We start from the raw sequence: 7,717 nt of genomic DNA on the forward strand, positions 1-7,717 counted from the left end.
GTGCAAATCTTGCCAAACTGAAATATGCTTATGCCTTATGAAATACAATGTTTTTGCAATGCTGTAAGACAGTTTTTAATGTGTTAGAAGTTATATGCACAAAACGTTATGTTAGGACTTCAATGCTCAAGATTGTCAGTTTACAGGTTTCTGAGACCAGTAATGTTAAAATAGTGTTTCTGGTCAAATGAAGTGAAATCTAGCCCAAATCTGCTCAAAAGCTTGTCTCTCTATAAGAGAAAGCTGCTTCATTCAATATTCAGTGCAAATCTTGCCAAACTGAAAGATGCTTATGCCTTATGAAATACAATGTTTTTGCAATGCTGTAAGACAGTTTTTAATGTGTTAGAAGTTATATGCACAAAAACTTATGTTAGGACTTCAATGCTCAAGATTGTCAGTTTACAGGTTTCTGAGACCAGTAATGTTTAAATAGTGCTTCTGTTCAAATGAAGTGAAATCTAGCCCAAATTTGCTCAAAATCTTGTCTCTCTATGAGAGAAAGCTGCATCATTCAATATTCAGTGCAAATCTTGCCAAACTGAAAGATGCTTATGCCTTATGAAATACAATGTTTTTGCAAATGCTGTAAGACAGTTTTTAATGTGTTAGAAGTTATATGCACAAAAACAGATGTTAGGACTTCAATGCTCAAGATTGTCAGTTTACAGGTTTCTGAGACCAGTAATGTTGAAATAGTGCTTCTGTTCAAATGAAGAGAAATCTAGCCCAAATCTGTTTAAAAGCTTGTCTCTCTGTGAGATAGAGCTGCTTCATTCAATGTTCAGTGCAAATCTTGCCAAACTGAAATATGCTTATGCCTTATGAAATACAATGTTTTTGCAAATGCAGTAAGACAGTTTTTAATGTGTTAGAAGTTATATTCACAAAACGTTATGTTAGGACTTCAATGCTCAAGATTGTCAGTTTAAAGGTTTCTGAGACCAGTAATGTTAAAATAGTGTTTCTGGTCAAATGAAGTGAAATCTAGCCCAAATCTGCTCAAAAGCTTGTCTCTCTATGAGAGAAAGCTGCTTCATTCAATATTCAGTGCAAATCTTGCCAAACTGAAAGATGCTTATGCCTTATGAAATACAATGTTTTTGCAATGCTGTAAGACAGTTTTTAATGTGTTAGAAGTTATATGCACAAAAACTTATGTTAGGACTTCAATGCTCAAGATTGTCAGTTTACAGGTTTCTGAGACCAGTAATGTTAAAATAGTGTTTCTGGTTAAATGAAGTGAAATCTCGCCCAAATCTGCTCAAAAGCTTGTCTCTCTATGAGAGAAAGCTGCTTCATTCAATGTTCAGTGCAAATCTTGCCAAACTGAAAGATGCTTATGTCTTATGAAATAAAATGATTTCTGCAATGCAGATAGACAGATTTTAATGGTTTAGAAGTTATATGCACAAAAACAGATGTTAGGACTTCAATGCTCAAGATTGTCAGTTTACAGGTTTCTGAGACCAGTAATGTTGAAATAGTGCTTCTGTTCAAATGAAGTGAAATCTAGCCCAAATCTGCTCAAAAGCTTCTCTCTCTGTGAGTTAGAGGTGCTTCATTCAATGTTCAGTGCAAATCTTGCCAAATTGAAAGAAGCTTATGTCTTATGAAATAAAATGATTTCTGCAATGCTGTAAGACAGTTTTTAATGTGTTAGAAGTTATATGCACAAAACGTAATGTTAGGACTTCAATGCTCAAGATTGTCAGTTTATAGGTTTCTGAGACCAGTAATGTTGAAATAGTGCTTCTGTTCAAATGAAGTGAAATCTAGCCCAAATCTGCTCAAAAGCTTGTCTCTCTGTGAGTTAGAGCTGCTTCATTCAATGTTTAGTGCAAATCTTGCCAAACTGAAAGATGCTTATGCCTTATGAAATACAATGTTTTTGCAAATGCAGTAAGACAGTTTTTAATGTGTTAGAAGTTATATGCACAAAACCTTATGTTAGGACTTCAATGCTCAAGATTGTCAGTTTACAGGTTTCTGAGACCAGTAATGTTAAAATAGTGCTTCTGTTCAAATGAAGTGAAATCTAGCCCAAATCTGCTCAAAAGATTGTCTCTCTATGAGAGAAAGCTGCTTCATTCAATATTCAGTGCAAATCTTGCCAAACTGAAATATGCTTATGCCTTATGAAATACAATGTTTTTGCAATGCTGTAAGACAGTTTTTAATGTGTTAGAAGTTATATGCACAAAAACTTATGTTAGGACTTCAATGCTCAAGATTGTCAGTTTACAGGTTTCTGAGACCAGTAATGTTAAAATAGTGTTTCTGGTCAAATGAAGTGAAATCTCGCCCAAATCTGCTCAAAAGCTTGTCTCTCTATGAGAGAAAGCTGCTTCATTCAATGTTCAGTGCAAATCTTGCCAAACTGAAAGATGCTTATGTCTTATGAAATAAAATGATTTCTGCAATGCAGAGAGACAGATTTTTATGGTTTAGAAGTTATATGCACAAAAACAGATGTTAGGACTTCAATGCTCAAGATTGTCAGTTTACAGGTTTCTGAGACCAGTAATGTTAAAATAGTGCTTCTGTTCAAATGAAGTGAAATCTAGCCCAAATCTGCTCAAAAGATTGTCTCTCTATGAGAGAAAGCTGCTTCATTCAATATTCAGTGCAAATCTTGCCAAACTGAAAGATGCTTATGCCTTATGAAATACAATGTTTTTGCAAATGCTGTAAGACAGTTTTTAATGTGTTAGAAGTTATATGCACAAAACCTTATGTTAGGACTTCAATGCTCAAGATTGTCAGTTTACAGGTTTCTGAGACCAGTAATGTTGAAATAGTGCTTCTGTTCAAATGAAGAGAAATCTAGCCCAAATCTGTTTAAAAGCTTGTCTCTCTGTGAGATAGAGCTGCTTCATTCAATGTTCAGTGCAAATCTTGCCAAACTGAAATATGCTTATGCCTTATGAAATACAATGTTTTTGCAATGCTGTAAGACAGTTTTTAATGTGTTAGAAGTTATATGCACAAAACGTTATGTTAGGACTTCAATGCTCAAGATTGTCAGTTTACAGGTTTCTGAGACCAGTAATGTTAAAATAGTGTTTCTGGTCAAATGAAGTGAAATCTAGCCCAAATCTGCTCAAAAGCTTGTCTCTCTATAAGAGAAAGCTGCTTCATTCAATATTCAGTGCAAATCTTGCCAAACTGAAAGATGCTTATGCCTTATGAAATACAATGTTTTTGCAATGCTGTAAGACAGTTTTTAATGTGTTAGAAGTTATATGCACAAAAACTTATGTTAGGACTTCAATGCTCAAGATTGTCAGTTTACAGGTTTCTGAGACCAGTAATGTTTAAATAGTGCTTCTGTTCAAATGAAGTGAAATCTAGCCCAAATTTGCTCAAAATCTTGTCTCTCTATGAGAGAAAGCTGCATCATTCAATATTCAGTGCAAATCTTGCCAAACTGAAAGATGCTTATGCCTTATGAAATACAATGTTTTTGCAAATGCTGTAAGACAGTTTTTAATGTGTTAGAAGTTATATGCACAAAAACAGATGTTAGGACTTCAGTGCTCAAGATTGTCAGTTTACAGGTTTCTGAGACCAGTAATGTTGAAATAGTGCTTCTGTTCAAATGAAGAGAAATCTAGCCCAAATCTGTTTAAAAGCTTGTCTCTCTGTGAGATAGAGCTGCTTCATTCAATGTTCAGTGCAAATCTTGCCAAACTGAAATATGCTTATGCCTTATGAAATACAATGTTTTTGCAATGCTGTAAGACAGTTTTTAATGTGTTAGAAGTTATATTCACAAAACGTTATGTTAGGACTTCAATGCTCAAGATTGTCAGTTTAAAGGTTTCTGAGACCAGTAATGTTAAAATAGTGTTTCTGGTCAAATGAAGTGAAATCTAGCCCAAATCTGCTCAAAAGCTTGTCTCTCTATGAGAGAAAGCTGCTTCATTCAATATTCAGTGCAAATCTTGCCAAACTGAAAGATGCTTATGCCTTATGAAATACAATGTTTTTGCAATGCTGTAAGACAGTTTTTAATGTGTTAGAAGTTATATGCACAAAAACTTATGTTAGGACTTCAATGCTCAAGATTGTCAGTTTACAGGTTTCTGAGACCAGTAATGTTAAAATAGTGTTTCTGGTTAAATGAAGTGAAATCTCGCCCAAATCTGCTCAAAAGCTTGTCTCTCTATGAGAGAAAGCTGCTTCATTCAATGTTCAGTGCAAATCTTGCCAAACTGAAAGATGCTTATGTCTTATGAAATAAAATGATTTCTGCAATGCAGATAGACAGATTTTAATGGTTTAGAAGTTATATGCACAAAAACAGATGTTAGGACTTCAATGCTCAAGATTGTCAGTTTACAGGTTTCTGAGACCAGTAATGTTGAAATAGTGCTTCTGTTCAAATGAAGTGAAATCTAGCCCAAATCTGCTCAAAAGCTTCTCTCTCTGTGAGTTAGAGGTGCTTCATTCAATGTTCAGTGCAAATCTTGCCAAATTGAAAGAAGCTTATGTCTTATGAAATAAAATGATTTCTGCAATGCAGTGAGACAGTTTTTAATGTGTTAGAAGTTATATGCACAAAAACAGATGTTAGGACTTCAATGCTCAAGATTGTCTATTTACAGGTTTCTGAGACCAGTAATGTTAAAATATTGCTTTTGTTCAAATGAAGTGAAATCTAGCCCAAATCTGCTCAAAAGCTTGTCTCTCTGTGAGATAGAGCTGCTTCATTCAATGTTCAGTGCAAATCTTGCCAAACTGAAAGATGCTTATGCCTTATGAAATACAATGTTTTTGCAAATGCTGTAAGACAGTTTTTAATGTGTTAGAAGTTATATGCACAACACCTTATGTTAGGACTTCAATGCTCAAGATTGTCAGTTTACAGGTTTCTGAGACCAGTAATGTTGAAATAGTGCTTCTGTTCAAATGAAGTGAAATCTAGCCCAAATCTGCTCAAAAGCTTGTCTCTCTGTGAGTTAGAGCTGCTTCATTCAATGTTCAGTGCAAATCTTGCCAAACTGAAAGATGCTTATGCCTTATGAAATACAATGTTTTTGCAATGCTGTAAGACAGTTTTTAATGTGTTAGAAGTTATATGCACAAAACCTTATGTTAGGACTTCAATGCTCAAGATTGTCAGTTTACAGGTTTCTGAGACCAGTAATGTTGAAATAGTGCTTCTGTTCAAATGAAGTGAAATCTAGCCCAAATCTGCTCAAAAGCTTGTCTCTCTGTGAGTTAGAGCTGCTTCATTCAATGTTCAGTGCAAATCTTGCCAAACTGAAAGATGCTTATGCCTTATGAAATACAATGTTTTTGCAATGCTGTAAGACAGTTTTTAATGTGTTAGAAGTTATATTCACAAAACGTTATGTTAGGACTTCAATGCTCAAGATTGTCAGTTTAAAGGTTTCTGAGACCAGTAATGTTAAAATAGTGTTTCTGGTCAAATGAAGTGAAATCTAGCCCAAATCTGCTCAAAAGCTTGTCTCTCTATGAGAGAAAACTGCTTCATTCAATATTCAGTGCAAATCTTGCCAAACTGAAAGATGCTTATGCCTTATGAAATACAATGTTTTTGCAATGCTGTAAGACAGTTTTTAATGTGTTAGAAGTTATATGCACAAAAACTTATGTTAGGACTTCAATGCTCAAGATTGTCAGTTTACAGGTTTCTGAGACCAGTAATGTTAAAATAGTGTTTCTGGTCAAATGAAGTGAAATCTCGCCCAAATCTGCTCAAAAGCTTGTCTCTCTATGAGAGAAAGCTGCTTCATTCAATGTTCAGTGCAAATCTTGCCAAACTGAAAGATGCTTATGTCTTATGAAATAAAATGATTTCTGCAATGCAGAGAGACAGTTTTTAATGGTTTAGAAGTTATATGCACAAAAACAGATGTTAGGACTTCAATGCTCAAGATTGTCAGTTTACAGGTTTCTGAGACCAGTAATGTTGAAATAGTGCTTCTGTTCAAATGAAGTGAAATCTAGCCCAAATCTGCTCAAAAGCTTGTCTCTCTGTGAGATAGAGCTGCTTCATTCAATGTTCAGTGCAAATCTTGCCAAACTGAAAGATGCTTATGCCTTATGAAATACAATGTTTTTGCAAATGCTGTAAGACAGTTTTTAATGTGTTAGAAGTTATATGCACAAAACCTTATGTTAGGACTTCAATGCTCAAGATTGTCAGTTTACAGGTTTCTGAGACCAGTAATGTTGAAATAGTGCTTCTGTTCAAATGAAGTGAAATCTAGCCCAAATCTGCTCAAAAGCTTGTCTCTCTGTGAGATAGAGCTGCTTCATTCAATGTTCAGTGCAAATCTTGCCAAACTGAAAGATGCTTATGCCTTATGAAATATAATGTTTTTGCAAATGCTGTAAGACAGTTTTTAATGTGTTAGAAGTTATATGCACAAAACCTTATGTTAGGACTTCAATGCTCAAGATTGTCAGTTTACAGGTTTCTGAGACCAGTAATGTTGAAATAGTGCTTCTGTTCAAATGAAGTGAAATCTAGCCCAAATCTGCTCAAAAGCTTGTCTCTTTGTGAGTTAGAGCTGCTTCATTCAATGTTCAGTGCAAATCTTGCCAAACTGAAAGTTGCTTATGCCTTATGAAATACAATGTTTTTGCAATGCTGTAAGACAGTTTTTAATGTGTTAGAAGTTATATGCACAAAACGTTATGTTAGGACTTCAATGCTCAAGATTGTCAGTTTACAGGTTTCTGAGACCAGTAATGTTGAAATAGTGCTTCTGTTCAAATGAAGTGAAATCTAGCCCAAATCTGCTCAAAAGCTTGTCTCTCTGTGAGTTAGAGCTGCTTCATTCAATGTTTAGTGCAAATCTTGCCAAACTGAAAGATGCTTATGCCTTATGAAATACAATGTTTTTGCAATGCTGTAAGACAGTTTTTAATGTGTTAGAAGTTATATGCACAAAAACTTATGTTAGGACTTCAATGCTCAAGATTGTCAGTTTACAGGTTTCTGAGACCAGTAATGTTAAAATAGTATTTCTGGTCAAATGAAGTGAAATCTCGCCCAAATCTGCTCAAAAGCTTGTCTCTCTATGAGAGAAAGCTGCTTCATTCAATGTTCAGTGCAAATCTTGCCAAACTGAAAGATGCTTATGTCTTATGAAATAAAATGATTTCTGCAATGCAGAGAGACAGTTTTTAATAGTTTAGAAGTTATATGCACAAAAACAGATGTTAGGACTTTAATGCTCAAGATTGTCAGTTTACAGGTTTCTGAGACCAGTAATGTTGAAATAGTGCTTCTGTTCAAATGAAGTGAAATCTAGCCCAAATCTGCTCAAAAGCTTGTCTCTCTGTGAGTTAGAGCTGCTTCATTCAATGTTCAGTGCAAATCTTGCCAAACTGAAAGATGCTTATGCCTTATGAAATACAATGTTTTTGCAATGCTGTAAGACAGTTTTTAATGTGTTAGAAGTTATATGCACAAAACGTTATGTTAGGACTTCAATGCTGAAGATTGTCAGTTTACAGGTTTCTGAGACCAGTAATGTTGAAATAGTGCTTCTGTTCAAATGAAGTGAAATCTAGCCCAAATCTGCTCAAAAGCTTGTCTCTCTGTGAGTTAGAGCTGCTTCATTGAATGTTCAGTGCAAATCTTGCCAAACTGAAAGATGCTTATGCCTTATGAAATACAATGTTTTTGCAATGCTGTAAGACAGTTTTTAATGTGTTAGAAGTTATATGCACAAAA

This window comes from Carassius carassius, chromosome 36 (genome assembly GCF_963082965.1).
Source record: "Carassius carassius chromosome 36, fCarCar2.1, whole genome shotgun sequence".
NCBI lineage: Eukaryota > Metazoa > Chordata > Actinopteri > Cypriniformes > Cyprinidae > Carassius > Carassius carassius.